The following is a 20159-nucleotide window of genomic DNA, read 5'->3' as shown; positions in this document are numbered from 1 at the left end:
TTTGAACTTGAAACAAAAAAAGGGAATGAGGGGATCCCTGGGTGGCTCAGTGGTTTAGCGCCTGCCTTTGGCCCAGGGCACGATCCTGGAATCCGGGGATCGAGTCTCACGTCAGGCTCCCGGCATGGAGCCTGCTTCTCCCTCCTCCTGTGTCTCTGCCTCTCTCTCTCTCTCTCTCTACCATAAATAAATGAATAAATCTTTTTTTTAAAAAGCGAATGATTTTGATAGTTAGAAATGCCTTAGCTTATTTTACAATCTCTACTTGTGATAGGAATAAAAGCTTTTAAAAAGTAAGGGGTGGGGACAGGGAATGACCTACATGGTTTAGAACTAGTAATGTTCCTCCCCATTTCCACCTTCAATTTCACTGCCCATTCCTACAGTCTAGCCCTAAACCAGAAACAGATTGTAACAAACAAAATCACCAGAAAACAAAAGGAGTACTATTTAGCAAACTTTGAAAGTATGGAAATGTAGCTAGATAGAATGAGGTTTCCACACTAAAAGGATATATCATGCCATTTTACCACCTGATTCCTTGCCCAAAAAAGTGGGGGTAGGAGAAACAAGTCTATATAATCACACTAAGGTATTCAGGGTCCCTTAAAGGGAAACAACTCAATTAAAACTACCTGACTTTGGAGTTTATATGAACACAGGACATTTATTCACTATTCTTCATTAAAAATGATTTGTTTTTAACACTCACTTTCTGTGACCCTTTTTGAAAAGACATTGCAGGATCAAGCAGTGACCTATTGAAATTTAAATGAGATGTTTGCTTTTCAGATCAAATCCATCTGACTTGAGGATCCTCTCTTAGACCACTACAAATCTAAGGACCCAAAAACTACAGGACTCATTAACAGATGCCTAACAAGGGGCGCCTGGGTTGCTCTGTGGGTTGGGCATCTGCCTTTGGCTCAGGTCATTATCCCAGGGACCTGGGATCAAGCCCTACATGGGGCTCCCTGCTCATCGGGGAGTCTGCTTCTTCCTCTCCCTTGGCCCCTCCACCCCACTCATGTACACACTCTCTCTCAAATAAAGAAAATCTTAAAAAAAAAAAAATAGATGCCTAACAAGGCTGGAATTGTTGGCTGCATGGGTAATTGTATGTATGTTCCTTTTCCTGTGCATTTCTGAAACCAGTTAATTCCAATGTTAATATCACCTTGTATTTAGTTATTTCATAATTTGCATTTACCTAATATATTATCCATACTTCATCTGACCAACCTATCCTCAACAATGGTCTGCGGAAAGCTGCCTAATCAAGACTGCCTACATTATTTTACTCACCAAGTTTTGTCCTGTTTAAATGTCATCATACCACATTCACTAAAAATATTTTCTTTAAAATATTTTATTTATTTGAGAGAAAGAGATCACAAACAGGGGGGAAGGACAGAGGGAGAAGTAGACTCTGCTGAGCAGGGAGCCCATTATGGGACTCATTCCCAGAATGCTGGGATCATAACCTGACCCGAAGGCAGACGCTTAACCAACTGAGCCACCCAGGTGCCCTAAATATTCTTTAAGCACCTTTTCTGTGTGAAATCCTGGACCAGAAACTCTGACCTCTGATGATTAGTTTAACCCTCAAATAGCTTACAGCAGCAGTTCTCAAAGTGAACTGTGGAACCCTGGGATCCCTGAGACTTTTTCAAGGGATCCATGAAATCAAATCTATTTTGGTAATAACTGTGATACAGTGATTTATAAGAAATAAACTGTAAATAATGCTGTGATAAACAGAGGGGTGCATGTATCTCCTTGAATTAGTGTTTCTGTATTTTTTTAGTAAATGCCCAGTGTGGGATTACTGGATGATAGAGTAGTTCTAGTCTTAACTTTTTGAGGAACCACGTGTATTTTGATCTCCATTCACAGTTCCTGGCTCACAGTTCCTAAAACGTTTGGAATTCCTTGTGATAAGGTCAACTAAAGTTCTTTTGTTATGCTAATGAAGGTGGCTTTGGGATCAAGCAAAAGGACTGGAACTGGTTGCCAGGAGGACCAACCACCCGTTTAGAAGGTTGGAACTTTCAGCCCCACCCCCCACCTCCAGGGAGGGGAGAGAGGCTGAAGGTTGAATCAACCAATGGTAAATGACTTAGTCAATCATGACTATGTAATGAAGCCTCCATAAAAACCTAAGAGTGGGTCCAGGGAGTTTCTAGGTTGGTGAACAAGTGGAAATGCTGGGAGAGTGGTGCACCTGCAGAGGGCATGGAAACCCCATGCCCTTTCCCCCTACCTTGCTCAATCTCTTCACCTGGCTGTTCATTTCCTTTATCATATACTTTAATAAATTGGTAAAATTAAGTGTTTCCCTCAATTCCTCAAGCCAATCTAGCAAATTAATCAAACCTGAGAAGGAAGTCATGGGACCTCTGATTTACAGCCAGTTAGTTAGAAGTACAGGCAAAAACCTGGACTTGCTATTAGCATTTTGAGTTGGAGGAAGTCAATGGAACCTCCAATCTATAGCCGGTGGGTCAGAAGTACAAGTAACAGCCAGAGACTTGTGACTGGTGTCTGAAGTAGGTAGTCAGAGGCAGTCTCGGAGGACTGAACCGTGGAATCTGATGCTATCTCTGGGGAGATAGTGTTAAAATGGAGTTGAGTTCTCGGACACCCTAATGGTGCCCAAAAATTGTGTGGGAAACCACCTCTCTCCCCCAATCACACACACATTAGAATTGGCCTCAGCATGATTTAGTTAACAGAGACATTTACCCTTTTCGCTGTGTTATATTTGCACTTATGTCCAAAAGCAGTGGTATGGTAAAATTACTGGCACCTTAGCACAATATAATCTTCATCTTCATGTGCGGACAGTAAGAGTCAATTTTATTGAAGAATATGTTGATGACAGTAAAAGATATATTTGATTAAAATTTCAAACCCCTGAGTTCTTGTCTTTTTACTATTATGTATAACCAAATGGAAAGTACTCATAAAGCACTTCTGCACTCAGAAACGTGCCGTTTCGAAAAGTACATGCATCATGCTTTGAGTTGCAAACTCAATTAGCTACTTTTCCCCAAAAAATACCATTTTTGCTTCAAAGAATAGCTAACAAACTATATGGTTATTCAGACCTGTACAAAGGAGATATTTTTCCAAAAACCAACAAAGTGAGCCCATCACTCCAAGGAAAATAACTGACAGTATTTGTTGCCAGTGATAAAATCTGATATTTCAAGTGGTCATCAGAATCCCGGAAAACTTGTATCTGCCACAGCGAGCTTGAAAGCCTTTTCTGATGAGATCAATGGTAGTGTTGATGAATGTGATTTTTCTGTCAACATTTGGAAAAGCTGTATAACTCAGTAAGTTGGTAGCTTCCAAACGACCAATGTATGATGTTACAAAATCATGGATGGATTAAAAGAGTCATTCAAAGTTTATAATAAGCCAACAGATTTCAATGAAACAAAGTACAATTATGGTTTCAGAACATACACTGCAACTCACCTTTAAGAAATTAATACTGCTGAGTTTTGGGGTAGTATCAAAGAATATCCACAATTATCTGAAAAGACTCTTTTTAAAAAGATTTTATTGATTCATTTGAGAGAGAGAAAGAGAACAAGCAGGAGTAGGGGAGGCAGAGGGAGAGGGAGAAGTAGGTACCCACTAAGCAGGGAGCCAAATGCAGGGCCCCATTCCCAGGACCCTTGATCATGACCTGAGCTGAAGGCAGACGCTTGACTGAACCACCCAGACACCCCTGAAAAGGCTTGTAAAAATGTTCTTCCCTCTTCCAAGTACATATTTGGTATGAGATCAGATCTTTTCCCACATACTTTAACCAAAGGTACATACTCAGCAGATTGAGTGCAAAAACAGATAGGAGAATCCAATTGTCTTCTAACAAGCCACACATTAGAAGGATTTGCAAAAACTGTAGAACAATATCCCTCATTATACTGTTTTACTGTAAAACAATATCCCTCATTATACTGTTTTTTGTTTTGGAAAATAGGTTTTTTTTTTTATAAACATATTTTACCTATTTTAACATGTAGTGGTGTACTATTGTTATATTTAAATTCACATTTTAAAATTTTCTGTTTTAATTTCTAATACAGTAAATATCAAAACGTTTAACCTACATAAACAAAAGCTCTGGAGTCCTCAGTAATTTTTAAAGGTAGAAAAGGGTCCTGAGACCAAAGATTAAGAACCACTGGCATACAGTATAATAGGAGAAAAAAAAAGAAAACACTAATAATACCCAAGGTAGAAAATGTAATAGCCCTTCTATTCTCAGACATCCCAGCTCTTCCTAAACTAAACCTATGCTACCTACCAGGCTCTTGAAATAATTTATTTGGCCCTGCTTTCTATATAATCAAAGTGACTAAGTCTTTAAGTAGGCATAAAAAGGGCTTAAGCAATACCAAGGTAATATATTAAACCAATTTGAATTGATAGGTTTTTCTTTACTAATTTTCTAAATAAATGGCCTGAATTAAATTGGTTTTATTTCCTTGGTATAAACTTAGCCTATAAAGAGAAGTTTTTCACAAAGGACTATATAATATACAACTCTTTTGGAAAGGCATCCCACACAATCAAATTAGTAATAGAAAGCTATGAAATTTGGTTCCCTGCCTCTCAACAATAGGGCAAAAACCCCTAGAAATCCTACACTGATGCTGAAATTCAGGACACAAAAGAAGTCACTCCAAAAAGGGAGTAGGGGGAAGCACTTTCTGGAGAATCATATGCACATAAGCAATCACTGGTGTTTTTTTTTGTTTGTTTGTTTGTTTTTTTTAATCACTGGTGTTTTTAAAAAGGGGAGATACAAATATACTTTTTGCTTAGCCTACCTTGAAGGATACACAAAAAACGGGTAGTGGTGGTGATTTCTGGAGAGGCAGACTGGGAGAGAAACTCACTTTTCGCTGTATTCCTTTTATAGTTTGGTCTTTTAACCATATGTATATATTTATGCAAAAATATGTATTTTTAAAACACCATTTCTACATCACCCATTTCTTTAGTCTTCTATCTCAAAGGTAAACTTCAAATAACACTAGAAGATATATAGATCATTAAACGCATTAATTTGTTAAATAAACAGTGGGCACACATTTCATATACCTGACAGAAGTATCAAAAGCAACCTATCCATCAACCAAGAAGTGATCAGCCACTGATTACCTGAAAGAGTACTGGAATACCTGATTATAGAAGGAGTATCTCATGATGCCATCCATCTGCCCAGCATTGATGTAGTTGCTACTTCAATGGCAACTTTTTTCTTTTTTATATTCACCACAGCATTTGCTTTAAGAAATATTCTCTGGATAGCACCAAAGTAGGTAGGTTTAAAGATTCCTTTAAACCATGCAGCAGGGACGTGTGGATGGCTGAGCGGTTGAGCATCTGCCTTTGGCTCAGGGTGTGATATTGGATTCCAGGGATCGAGTCCTGCATTGGGCTCCCTGCAAGGAGTTTGCTTCTCCCTCTGTCTGTCTCTGCCTCTCTCTTTGGGTCTCTCATGAATAAATAAATAAAATCTTAAATAAATAAATAAACCATGCATCAACATTAAAGTCCAAATTTAGCTCCTACTATGCACTAGGCACTGTGACTTGATAGTGCAACACTTGTAACACACAATGTAACATGTGACAATGTGCACTTGGATCTAAAACCTAACTACAGATTTAATAGTTTATAGGTTTAATAGTTTAATAGTTTAATGAAAAAGACTTGGGGGTTTTAATCAATTCCAAGTTTAACAACCCAATCTCATGATTTAGCTACAATACATATAATTCAAATCTGGGCTGTATCATAGTGGCTACACAGTGTCCAGAATACAGAAATACCTACCATAGTATGTACTTATCAGGGCCATCTCACAACTCATGCTGGATATTAGGCCAGTGATCTGGAGTATCTGGGTACATAAGATCTAGAGACCCTGAAAAAGTGTCATAGGGTCAGGATAGTTTGGTATGTGGAGGGCAACATTTAATGAGTTACTATCATGTGTGAAGCACTTCACATGAATTTTTCTTAATACCTTCACATATCAGTGATACAAACATTATTATCCCTCTTTTAAGACTTTATTTATTCATGAGAGACAGAGAGAGAGAGAGAGAGAGAGAGAGGCAGAGCCATAGGCAGAGAGAGAAGCAGGCTCCATGCAGGGAGCCCACTGTGGGACTCAATCCTGAGAATCCAGGATCACACCCTGAGCTGACGGCAGACGCTTAACCTCTGAACCACCCAGGTGTCCCTATTATCCCTGTTTTAAGATTAAGGAGATTCAGACTCAGGAAGGGCAAGTAACGTGCTCAAATTTGCATGCAACTTTGCATTATCAGGATTTTAAGCCCAGAGCCCCTGTAATAGGTTGAATGGTGGCTCCCCCAAAAATATGTCCACATCCTAATTCCTGGAATTTGTGTTACCTTATGTTGAAAAAAAGGTCTTTCAGATATAAACCAAACTAAGGATCCTGAGATAAGGAGATCATTCTGGATTATCCAGGTCAGTCCAAAATCCAATGACAAGTGTCCTTTAAGAGTAAAGCCAACAGAGATTATACAAAGAGTAGGAGACAATGTGGTCATACAGGCAGAGACTGGAGTGATACAGCACCAAGTCAAGGAACGACAGAGGCACCAAAAGGAGGAAGTGGTAAAGAACAGATTGTTCCCTAGAGCCTCCAAAGGGACTGTGGCCCTACAAACCATCTTATTCCTGACTTTTGGGCTTTAGAACTATGGGAGAATAAACTTATGTTGTTTTAAGGCACTTACTTTATGGTATCCGTAGGAAACAGCCCAACTCTTTCCAGCATATCCTATTACCTTTCTAAGAAGGCTGAAGGTCCCCAGGGACATTTAAACTAAAAGACAACTCAGAGGACTTTACAAAGAAATTATTAAATATACTTGATTTTAGAAGTCCTAGAGAACAGAAGACAGACCAGTAAGTAAAATTTGCAGAGAGAAAATTCCATTGAAATTCAGCTTTCTAGCCATCCAAATGTCTTAAAGATTAAACAGACTTTGGGTAAGTAGTAAATTTCCCATCACTGGATGTGTTCAAGGAGAGACTGATAATCATGTAACTTTGGGCAGCAAGGGTAATTTAGAGGACTTAGAATCTGGTCCCACCCTGTGTTCCTGAAAATTATAAATCATTAGACAGCACCACAAAGCCTGGTAATAAGGTAAAATATTACAAATGAATTTTGCAAGATTTTTACAATCATTCAAATAAATACTGAGTGCTTGTTATATGTCAGACATAGTGGTTGATAATGAATACTATGATCTAGTATCATGAAGCTTTACAATCTGATGAGAAAGACATGTATCAAGTAATATTAAAAAACAAATGTAAAATGACATGTAGATACATATGATAAAGTACAAAAATGAGGGAGACGTGATAAGATTTCCTGAGGAAATTATGCTTAAGCAGAGACCTAAATTAAAATTTGTATGATTTTACTAGAAAGAGAAGAGAGGGAAAAGCTTTCCAGGAAGAAGGAACACCAATAGGAAAGACTTTATGGTTAGGGGAACATGACTGATAAAAGATGAGTCCAAAAGTTAGATACCACATTAAAGAATTTGTCTTCACTCTACATTCAATGGGGAACACAACCAGAGCAGTGCATTTAGAAAAGACCAATTCATTCTGGAGGCACTGAGGAGGATGGGCCAGGCAGAGTAGACGCAGGTGGACCAGGTAGAGGTTATTCCAACAGTCCAAGAAAGAAATGATAGCAACTCAGACAGAAGCGGTAATGGTGAAATGAAGAGGACAAATTGAGTTTAGAAAGTTAAATAAACAAGATTTGATGACACTGGAAGACTAAAGTTTCTGTTCTGAAAAACCAGATGAAACAGTGGTATTATTCACTGAGATAAGCAAGAGTTGAACAGGAGCAACTTTGATAAGGGAATTTCTTTTGGAGATGTAAGTGCATCTGAGACATCCAAGAAAGGCCAATTAAGCCACTGGATATAGGGTTCCGAAACTGCTGGTAGGCTTGATTTGAGTATGCATATTTACATAGAACAACTGCACTAACTTTTATCATTAAGGGAAACCAGCCATCATTACAAAGTAATCATTATTCTTAAAAGATAATTTCAAAATCACGCTAATCTAAAAGACAAGAATCACTATTGTACTAAAAGCCCTAAATTAATACTAAACAGAGATTTGGGGCACCTGGCTGGCTCAGTCAGAAGAGTATGGAACTCTTAATCCAAGAATCATGAGTTTAAATGCCATGTTTGGTGTAGAGATTATTTAAATAAATGAATAAATTTTTTTAAAAACTTAAAAATACTAAACAAAGATTACCTATTCAAAGGGTATTGTATATACACGACGCTGGCTACAAGATGGATTATCTTCAAATAATCTACTATTCTCACATGTTTCAGATACAAAAAATTAAAACAAGAGGCAGCAAGTTCTTTATTCCCGAATTCTCTACCTCTTGCTATATCTGCAGATATTGACTTAAGCATTTTAACTGTCAAGTACAAAGTTTTTCTCCTGGAAAAGATACTAATCTTCAAAGTAAAAGGGAAGAGAATAAACAGACATTTTTCTTCCAACACACACCTCCACAAGCTTTATATTATACTTGCTTGAAAAATGACTAGATTGCTTTGGATATTTGTTGCTGCAACTTAGGAATTATTCACCCTAGATTTGCTTTCCATCTTGTATAAAAAACAAAAATAAACCAACTACCAGAGGGATTAAAGACAAAACTAAAGAAGGCAGGAAAATTGGGTTTTATTACTAACTCTCAAGAGAATCAATAAATACAATAAATTGTATAAATTAAGGAAGTTAACTTTGAGAAAGATCTGGTTATTTTTACATAAAGTTAGAATTCTATATACCATATACTTCACTGAGAGTACACAGCATTTTATATTTGTATATATAAATATCTATATTATATGTATACAAAATCTTTTGAAGTCCCCATAGATAATGTTTAAAAAAAAAAAAAACAGGGACTTTTAACACTTTTGTATTATACTATTGCTGCTACTAATATCTAATTTGCTCTCAATAAGAATATAACAATTCAGAAGGTCCCAGGGTAAAATAAAAGAGCCAATAAATATATTGAGATAAATTTGTTCACTTCAGAAACTACCCTGTATATAGAAATCTTAGCTTAGAAAGTATGAGGGCAGAGTTGAGAAAAAATGAGTTATTATGTGAGTGAAATTGAGGTTAACTCAGGATTTAGCTTTCATTCTTCACTGAGTAAGCTTTCATGGGCCAGCCCTTTTGCCCTTACCTCAGCAAAAAACACACAGAGCACAAAACAGCAAGCATTTTCTGAGCAAATTGGTACTTGGGGAGAAACCTTTAAATATCTTTTATATTTCATTAAAACAAATGGATTTACAACTGCCCCATTAAGAATATTGCAGGGCAAAATAAGTGGATGAATTAAATATCCTTAGACATTTTTGGTTCAAAACAATATGCACAGTATTATTGCATTTACCATATACAGTGTACATATGCATGCATATACATATATACTTAGAAAAATATCTAGAACTATATATACTAAAATATTATTACCTTTGTATAGTAGAATCATGAACATTTTAAATTTCCTTCTTTTTGCTTTTCTATGATGAACATGCCGTTTTAAGAAAATACCATATTTATTAACATATCATAATACAGACTCAGAATCAACTTTAGAAGAAATTTTTATTTAGAAAAAACTTTGGATACCATTTATGTCCTCTTCACTTTTCAAGTGGAACCAAAGGACCAGTGAGGATAAATGACTTGCATGCCCAAAATCTGATAGTGACTCTTTAGGTTCATAATTATATTATCTATATTTATGGAGGTTGGGGAAAATGAAAACCACCTACATGCTCATAAACCAAAGACAACAATCACTGACTTTGGAGGGTTTTTTTGTTTTCATTCTAAGATTTCTCACTAAGAAAAAAATAGCTTATTTTCAATGTAGAAAAATTTTCAAAATATAGAACCAAAAATTAAGGAAAAGACAAAATCTTAACATTCACTCACATAACTGTTGATACCAAAATTATTTCTTCTTTAGACTTAGTACCTGCAGCCAATTTGGGGGCAAGAGACTAGTTCTAGGATAGTATTTTTTTTTTTTAAAGATTTATTTATTTATTTATTTATTTATTCATTCATTCATGATAGACAGAGAGAGAGAGAGAGAGAGAGAGAGAGGCAGAGACACAGGAGGAGGGAGAAGCAGGCTCCATGCCGGGAGCCCAACGTGGGACTCGATCCCGGGACTCCAGGATCGCGCCCTGGGCCAAAGGCAGGCCCTAAACCGCTGAGCCACCCAGGGATCCCCAAGGATAGTGTTTTTATTTTTTATTTTTTATTTTTTTTAGGATAGTGTTTTTAAATAGCAAACCTTGATTGGCTCTTTAATTTGTCGGTTATTTTTATATAGAAGATCAATTACTAAAAATTTCATAATTGTTTAATAAGACAAAGTATCAAAAAAAAAAAACACAAAAAACAAAGGAAAAGATAAAATATTCCAGTTCTATTTAAGAATCTTCTTTATAGGGATCCCTGGGTGGCGCAGCGGTTTGGCGCCTGCCTTTGGCCCAGGGCGCGATCCTGGAGACCTGGGATCGAATCCCACGTCGGGCTTCCGGTGCATGGAGCCTGCTTCTCCCTCTGCCTGTGTCTCTGCCTCTCTCTCTCTCTCTCTATCATAAATAAATAAAAATTAAAAAAAAAAAAAAGAATCTTCTTTATAGATTAATGAATATAAAGATAACCCACAAACACAGCTAACTATAAGTTCTATAACACAAATTTTCTGTTTAAGATTACTCAATATATTAATTCATTGCTTCTTTTTTCAAGATTTATTTTGAGAGAGAGAGAGAGTATGCACACACAAGCATGGGAGGGAGGGGCAAAGAAGGAAGGAGAGAGAATCTGAAGCCGACTTCCCATTGAGCCGGACAAGGGACTGCACAACACTGAGATCATGCATGACCTGAGCCAAAATCAAAAGTCAGATGCTTAACTGACTGAGCCATCTACACGCCTCCATTCATTGTTTTCCTGTACTTACCAATACTTTTATAGGGTAGTCCATAAAACATTGCTGGCATTAATTATAGGAAAAACATAAATTATGAACAAATATTTATAAAAACAAGCTAATCAAACTCAAAAGTTACTGAACCATCAACTCTATTAGCAAGATATTTTAAAAATCTATTTCATATTTATCTTGTCCTTTTAAAATTTCTACCTTCTATACGCTTTATAATACACACAAATGTATTACTATACTAGCATAAGAACATCATTTACAAATAAATGCGATTCAGAATGTGTGCTCAAAATTTTACTTGTATGGGTGACAATCAAAAACTGGAGATCACTGCCCCAGAACCTAGGGCCTAGCTAACAAAACTGTCTCCTAATCTAATTTCAAAGATCCAAAAATCAGAAGAAGTGGGACTCTGGGTGGCTCAGTGGTTGAGCCTTCAGCTCAGGGAGTGATCCCCGGTCCAGGGATCAAGTCCTGCATCAGGCTCCCTGTGGGGACCTTGCTTTTCCTTCTGCCAAAGTCTCTGCCTCCCTCCCTCTCTGTCTCTTATGAATAAATAAATCTTTAAAAAAAAAAAAAAGAAAAAAAAGAAGAAGAAGAAAGTAAAAATGACCAATTATCTAAATCTTAAGAATGAAATTATTTTGGGATAAATAAGTTCTAATATGGATTAAAAATTTGCTTAAATTTCTAGATTTTATTGGTAACAAGAAATTTTGAGCACTAGCCATTTGTTATATTAGCATTAAATCATCACAGATCTCAAAGTATTCCATTACCGTTATACTTCAGAAAGGCCCTATAAAATAGGCCAATAGTATTTTCATTTCATGGTCAGAAAAATTAAGCAGGGCAGCCCGGGTGGCTCAGCGGTGCCTTTAGCCCAGGGCATGATCCTGGAGACCCGGGATCGAGTCCCACGTCGGGCTCCCTGCATGGAGCCTGCTTCTCCCTCTGCCTGTGTCTCTGCCTCGCTCTCTCTCTCTTTCTGTCTCTAATGAATAAATAAATAAAATCTTAAAAAAAAAAAAGAAAAATTAAGAAAGAATGTCTTGCCCCAAATGACAAGAATTGAAACACTTGTGCGTTTTAGTAAATTTCTAAAGCATAAACAACTCCCCACTTCAACATTTTTTTTACTGCAATCCATGAACCACTTTGCTTTCTTTCAAAACTCATTCTCTTTAAAACAATAGTAATTTGCTCACAAGGCCTACTGCATATAGTGCATGAATAGATAAGTCATTTACTAGTGCGAATCCTGAAGTATTAAAAAAAATTTTTTTTAACATGAAAAACAAGGAATCCTGAAGACTTGGCAAGATTCTGGAATTGGTTAAGCTTTGCTTTGGCATTCCTTCTGCCTTCCTTCTGGTGCTCCTAGTCCTAATCCTAGAGGTGCCTCAGATCTTCCCAAAGTTCTTTATCTGAGACATCCACTCAAAATTTCTTCCCCTTGGTCTGTCCCAATCGATGAAGTTTACGGATTTCAGTCAACCAACACAATCAGTATTTGACTTAATTAACAATAACGAAAAGGCCTTTGATTTTTCTGTGTCAAGAATGCTTTGAGGGACGCCTGGGTGGGTCAGTGGTTGAACATCTCTTTGGCTCAGAGCATGATCCTGGAGTCCTGGGATTGAGTCCCACATCAGGCTCCCTGCATGGAGCCTGCTTCTCCTCTCTCTGCCTATGTCTCTGCCTTTCTCTCTGTGTCTCTCATGAATAAATAAATAAAATCTTTAAAAAAAAAAAAAAAGAATGCTTTGAGAATCTCAGAAAAGTTATGGTCACTCTCCCCAGAAAAACTGCACAGGCACACATAAAAAATTTTTCAGATGATTTCAAGAGATCAGGGTTACATGGCCAAAATATATCCATGAGCCCCAGAATTATAAAACCCGGGTTAAAAACTCCTGCACTTAATGTTTAAAAATTATAAAACCTTAAAACTCTTCAAGAGGGTTTTGCATTTTGACTATAAATTCAAACTTACTATACTATATACTCAAACCTAGAAAATCTAATTATTAGAATTAAAGTCTCCCAAAGTTTTTATGCTGTAATTGTCATAAGGGGAAGAACAGGACCTATTTCTAAGCATGGGTCATCTATTAAGTTTGGTTTTACAGACCTTATCCCTATATTCAATAATGCTCTAGAAATCTATTATGTTTACACTATCATGATTCCTGTCAAGACAATACACACACACTACACACAGAGAGAAAATTCCTCTCTTAATTGCCAAATCCAGTTTTTTTTTTTTTTTTAAGATTTTATTTATTTATTCATGAGAGACACGAGAGAGGCAGACACATAGAGGGAGAAACAGGCTCCCTCTGGGGAGCCTGATGTGGGACTCGATCCCGGACCCGAGGATCACACCGAGCCAAAGTTGAGCCACCCAGGCATCCAAGCCACCCAGGGGTCCCCAAATCCAGTTTTCATGCCAATGAGCTCCCCATAGTAGTTCATGTTGCTAAATTCCTTGTTAAAATTCCCTTAACCCCTATCCTTAGCTTCTTCAAACCCATACCATTTATCTTATCTCTTTAAGCCATTCTTTTTCAACTTCCCTCAAAGACCCTCTTCTTCCACTTGACCTTCAGGTGTAGATGCTTGGCAAGAACACAAAACTTTTATTTTTAATTTTTTTAATTTTTATTTATTCATGATAGTCACACATACAGAGAGAGAGAGGCAGAGACACAGGCAGAGGGAGAAGCAGGCTCCATGCACCAGGAGCCCGACGTGGGATTAGATCCCGGGTCTCCAGGATGGTGCCCTGGGCCAAAGGCAGGCGCTAAACCGCTGCGCCACCCAGGGTTCCCGAATACAAAACTTTTAATTGATCCCCACTTCTCCTTCTACTCCAGCCCAAATCTATCAATAGGGAGCTATCTGACATATCTTGATTCCCACATCTAGACTCATGCTCTATTACCTTCTTTCTCAATTTCTGTTCTTCCAATACATTCCCTATCTTAATTAAAGGTATCATCATTCATTCATTAATGAACTATAATCTTTGAACTCCCCCATGTTCTTCCCAATCAGGTCACAATCTTATCATTTTCCACTACTCCTCAAGTACAGTAAAATCTACTTCCTATTTCTCCAACTATCAATACCTTTCCTCTAATCTCTTCTCCATCAGGTGAAACAGCTACTCACTTTTCCAAGTCCTACTTAAAGATCTCCTACACAGTCTTCGCTAAACTCATTTATTCTCCCATCACTCACCCCTCCCTCTATAATTCCACACCAATCGTTATTTTACTTCTCAACAAGCTATTTTGTAGTTAGTTGAGCCCTTATCTTTCTCCCCTACTAGACAAGGTCTCTGGTTAGTTGTTACTGTAGCACTAACACATGCCTGAATATAGTATGTCTCTAATCAATGCCTGGTGAATGAATGGCAAAACTCCAAAGAGAGGACATAGTTATTTCTCAATGAAAAGTATGCCTTATTCCATTTGAATATAAAATGAGAATTAAGTTCCCTAGTCCCTCACTCCCCATTTCTAGTCCACTGCTTAGTTTTAAGCAATGTTTCATAGGGACATTTCCTCACTTCCTCTTGTTCTTTGTAGGTTTAGCTGCCAGCCTAACCACATTAGCATTCAGGAGGAGCAACAAAATAGACTCTCCAAATTCTAAAAAAGCGAAGATTTGACAATTACCAATCGTAAAATACAAGTTCCTTTTTAAAAAGTATAAATGTTTATGCATACAAACTTCATTCTTCATGATTCTGAAAAAGGCTTGGTATAGTTTATCCAACAGACACCATTTAAGAGTTATTAAGAAAATGTCCATTTAAACTTTGTCAGACAAAATTTTCACATTTACAACCATAGAAATCAGCATGTACGAATTAATCTAAGTACTATGCCTGTATACTAAATACTCTATAAATAGTAGTCTGAATCACCAGATGACCCACACAGAAGTAGCTCTTTTAGCTTCTTTTAAAAATACATGCCCAAAGGGGACCTGGGTGGCTCAGTCTGTTAAAGCCTCTGACTCCTCGCTCAGGTCATGGTCTCAGGGTGGTGAGATTGAGCCCCATGTCAGGCTCTGCACACAGCACAGAGTCTGCTTGGGATTCTCTCTCCCCTCCATCTCCCCCTCCCTGGATCGCTCCTTCTCTCACAAATAAGTCAATCTTTAAAAAAAAAAAGCATGCCCAAAATTCCAGTGAGCAACCCAAGCCATAAAACTGTATTCCTTTATCAGAATCACTCATTCCCCTTTTCTCCCTGACAACTTCCCTAAAACACACACACACAAACACACACACATATCCCTCCTTTAACAGACCTGGTTTCATCAAGAAATTCTCTGATAGTGCAAGAACAGTTTGATAAGGCAGGCTACAAGGTCTGGGATTCTAGAAGAGATCCCATATGGTACAATTATCTTCTAAGAGACTGCTTTTGGTGACAGAATACAGATTTGCCTCAAGGGTCACAAATGTGGTAGGCCTGCCTTATTCACCTCCTAGTTTTTGTCTTTCAAAAATATATTAAAAGCTCTCTTTAAAGTTGTATTTCTGACTTTTCTTCAGTTCATGTAATAAATGTTCCTATTTTAGGCACATAGACATGGTGACAATGCAAAAAACAACAACAAAAGAAGACCATATGATGAAATGTGTTTGAAGCTTTGATAACTAAACTGCATTGAGTGGGGTCACAAATTTATTAGCCTAATTCTGAACTGCACTTCAGAAAAAATATATCTTCAAGGCATATATAATCCACTTATTTTTCTTGAGCAAAAATTCATTTTCCAAATTTTGTCCACGTTACATTGAAATAACTTTAGACAAAGCATTCTTGTTGCGCCAAGATTAAAAGTTTCCAATAACTCAATGTGGCTGTAATCTTCTGGAAGCACCTGAAATTTATTTGTTTCACCTTCTTTTACTATTTCTTTTCCAGCCCATTCACTTTAGGAGAATATTGATGGACAGAAGTTCTAACTGAAAAGCCCAGAAAGTGGATAATCCATCCCCTAGCTAATAAGAAAGGAACTATGGATACATAATGCACAAAATTAACATGTATCCAGAGCCTTAAAAAAAAAAAAAAAAAAGGCAAACAATGATTGGACTTCGTCTAAATAAAATGTTTCTAAAATAAGCTTAACAAAAGGTTTCTTTTTCATTGCTATTTTACTAGACATTTATGGAAAATTACATTTGGGTAAACTCAGGCTGAAAACACTAGCTTTAGCTCTCAAGGAAAACATAAAGAACAGAGAGAAAACTTTCTAATGCCCCCCCTCCCTTTTTTTAAAGACTGGCATTTATTTTTAAGACTGATTTTCCAACTACATATACATATATATGTGTGTATATATATATATATATATATATATATATATATATATACACACACACTATATATATAGTATGTATATATATACACACACACACACACCCAAACACACATATATATAATTATATAATTAATAAGCATCACACACAGTCACTCACACACATATTTAAATTCAAATATCACATTTCCTGGGCTAATTACAATCTCAGAGAGAGTGCACTGAAATTCCTGAGGTTAGAGCAGACACTTCTGAGACTCAACAACCCAGAGTTCCCGCTTTACACTCCAATTCTCCCATTTTTCACAGTGGCACGAAGTGGATGAACAAGACCACTGCAGCACAAAGCACTGGGATTGCCTAAAGAGATCTGACAGAAGCTGAACATATGCAAGAACTTCCTGTTCTCCATAGGACTGGAGGGAGGGTGTGCTTCTAAAGGCCCTTCCAAAAACCAAGTCAATGTCTTTTCAAATACTTATGAAAAAATTTTTAATTTGAAAAATTACTGTTCATCATTATTCCCCAACATTTACTGAATGCATTATTTATAAGAAGTATAAAAAATTTAATTCCAGACCCCCAAGGAGCTTAAATTTCCCTTAAAACAGTCACTCATTTGTGATTATTTCACATAAAATACTTCTTGAAAACAACCCAGGGGGCTGCTTGAACTCACAGTATACAATGCAAATTCAGGTATTTAAATCACCAGGAGTTTGTCTTCAGCTCCCTAACAAAATTAGAGATGGAAGTATATTTGTGATTTAATAAAAAGAAACCGACAATTTTGGGTTCCATTGGAATACACATGAATTGGGAGAGGAACCTGAAATCCTTTCTTCTTTAATCCCTTCTAGATCTGGATAAGTGCTCTCATTATCTCCTGCTTTTAGAGTTATTTCCTAAATCCAAGAGCTAAATTTCCTTAAAATCGCCTAAGAAATCTACTTCTATGAAAACTCTTGGCCTGAAGATGATTGGGGGGGTGGGGGTGCTGAGAATATGATCACTAACTACTAAGCAAAAAGTCATTTTCTCTCATACATTGAGTCTGAGATGGGGGGAGGGAAACAGCAGATAGGATGAAATCAAAGGACTTTAAGTAAGGATGTGCCAAAAAATAGTAAGTAGTACTTCTTGTCTTATTTTTTGTCTTTGTCATGGACCTAGTCGAAAGTCACATCTAACTCCTGTCAGAAGAAGAAAAAAAAAGTCCTTTGACACAAACAGTTCTGCACACAATTTAGGAACCCCAGAATATATACATTACATGTGTTAATTGTATGTTTCCTCTCCTGCTCATAGAATAAGGAAATTACACTCGTGCAGATTCTAGTCATATTTTCACTACCTTATGAGATAATACATCAAGAACATTCAAACACAAATCTGGATACTACTACTGAATTTTTAAAACAAAACAAAAACTCGGGGTCTCCAAGGCCCTCCTCCCACCTTTCCTTGAGTAAAGAACAACCCAAGAACTTACTGTTCAATGCCAAAGTAAAGCATTCTTGTTTAAAAGGCTGGACATGAAATAAGAAAAGGATCACTGTGGGCACAGAGGATGCCCTGGGAAAAAAGGTGAGATGCGCGAACCCATTCTCCTGAGCTCTGTCCAAGCTGACAGGTTCACTCACACTGCCTTCACCTTAACAGTTTTTCAAAAACATTGTCTCTACACACTTAAGAAAATGTGAATTTTACTCTCACCACAAAAAGAATTAAGCATAACTGACACCAGCTCTAAGTAAGCAATTAATATATTCTAATCTAACGCTTAAGAATGGATGGAGATCAGGCAACAGCTCCTCCAACAGGCTGGAGCATATTATCATTCGAAGCTCTAAAAATATTAAGATTTTCAAACAACTCCAAGTTCTGATGTGCACAGTCAGATGCCCTGTAGAAACTTTGGCACCAGCAGCAACGACCCAACAGGTGAGACAGGCGGTGGACATCACTGCACAGCGAGGTGGACAACATGCAGGGGCAAACCCTTGAGTTCCCCCGAAAGGCTGGGGCTATGAGATAATACCCAAGCACAAGGCCAGTCAGAGCCTTTACGGTAGCAACAGTTCGTTTCCTTCCGAGGGTCGCGCCACTCCCCCTCTCTTCACCCAGGGGACCACCACCCCAGGCACAGGAAGAACCGAGGCCCCTCCACCGGCGGTATCCCAGCTGGGGAAGAAAACACAATGTCGCTCCTTATTTCTGCGTACAAAAGGACTTTGCGCCCTCCCTCGAACTGCCGCCGCTGCTGCCCGGGCCGCCTCCTAACTTGCAAGAAGGTGGGCAACGCGCCATATTCCAGCGTCCCCCGGTCTACCTGGGTAACAAGCCCACGCCACCCCGGCGGGAGGGAAGCTTCGGAGGCCGCCCGAAGAGCTGCCTCCTCTCCCGCAGAAGACAGCGGCTCCCGCGCCCCGGCCCAGCCCGCCGCGCCGCCCGCGGACCAGACCCGGGAAGGGCCGAGGGGGCGAGCGGGGAGCCGCGGCTCCGGTCCCGCGCAGCCCGCCCACCTCCCGCTCCCGGGCCCGGCGCGCTCTCCCGGGCCTCCCGCTCCCGAGCCCGCGGGAAGGCCGGGCCCGGGCCCCGGGTTCTACGGTGGAGAGTAGGCCGCGGCCCCCAGAGCCTCAGGCGGCGGGGGAGGCCGGAACCCTGGGGCTCTCGGGAGGGCAGCGCCTCCCTCCCGAGCCCGCCAGGACGCCTGGGGCCTACTGCGGCCTGCGCATCCTCGGGGTGGCGGTTTGACTGGGCCGGGCCGGGGCCCCCCGCCCGAGGCGGGCCGAATCCGGCAGAGGCCCAGGCCCGGAGCCGGGGGCGGCAGGGTGCAGGCTGCGGGGCGGGCCGGCCGGCCGGCGGGCGGGCGGCGTGTTGCGGCTGCGCCGGGGCTGAAATAGCTGGAGATTGCGCGGTAGGGCACTCACCTCAGAGCGGCTGCGCTACCGTGGGCCTGCGCCGTGGAGACTGCGACCGCGCCGGCTCCTCGCAGCCTCCTGCCACCAGCGGCAATGGCGAGCGCTGCCGCCTCTGCCGCCGCCGCCGCCGCCGAGGAGGGGGAGGGGAGGGAGAGGAGGCACGCACGCGACGCACGGGCTCAGCTTCCCCGCCCGGCGGCCGCCATGATGGGGAGGTCGGCGCTGCCTCGGCGGGGCGGGCCCGGAGGGGCTTCTGGGCGAGGGTCCCTGCCGGCCCGTGCGGTCTCCTGGAGGCCACATTTAGTTTGAAGGGGCTGGATGGGACCGGAACCTCGGAGGCAACTGGATTAGTCAAGTGTGGACTCTCGGGAGAGTGGCGCGGGCAGCCCAAGATGGTTGCTAATCTGGAAATAGTAACATTTCTCGCCCCGCAGCCCCGAGAATTCTAGCACCTCCTGAATGAGCCTCGACAGTCGGGAACGGGCTTCCCCGCGTTTTCCTCAGCCTTGGCAGTCGCGCCTTCACCCTTTCTTTGGAATGACCTTTGTTTCCCAAACCCTAACCAGGTATTTAAAAGCAAAAAAATGTATATTGACTTCTAAAACTTCTGAGCAATATATTAACTTATCTGCTCATTCGTTCGTTTGGCAGACATTTCTAGAGGGCCCTTTTCTGTGCCAGTCTTGTTCTGGGCACGCTGGAGATGCACCTGTTAGAAAGATGAAGTCCTTGCTCCCAAGGAGTTTGTACGTGTGCAGGGAGTCAGAAGC

The 20159-nt window shown here is 39.7% G+C and overlaps 1 protein-coding gene across 5 annotated transcripts in view; it reads right to left on the bottom strand.

Moving 5' to 3' along the window:
* Window positions 1–19546, bottom strand: part of NRF1 (nuclear respiratory factor 1) — a 136415-nt gene extending 116869 nt beyond the window's left edge. For 2 of the 5 annotated variants that reach the window (XM_077857317.1, XM_077857315.1), the window contains exon 1: window positions 19399–19524. The gene's annotated coding sequence lies outside the window, so the exon portion shown is untranslated. Of the gene's footprint in view, window positions 1–11898; window positions 12030–19398 lie in introns of those variants that run through there. The other 3 variants (XM_077857314.1, XM_077857316.1, XM_077857318.1) reach the window with 3 other exon arrangements.
* Window positions 19547–20159: the final 613 nt, after the last annotated feature.

Source organism: Canis aureus, chromosome 18 (genome assembly GCF_053574225.1).
Source record: "Canis aureus isolate CA01 chromosome 18, VMU_Caureus_v.1.0, whole genome shotgun sequence".
NCBI lineage: Eukaryota > Metazoa > Chordata > Mammalia > Carnivora > Canidae > Canis > Canis aureus.
This window is presented reverse-complemented; position numbering and strand designations above follow the sequence as displayed.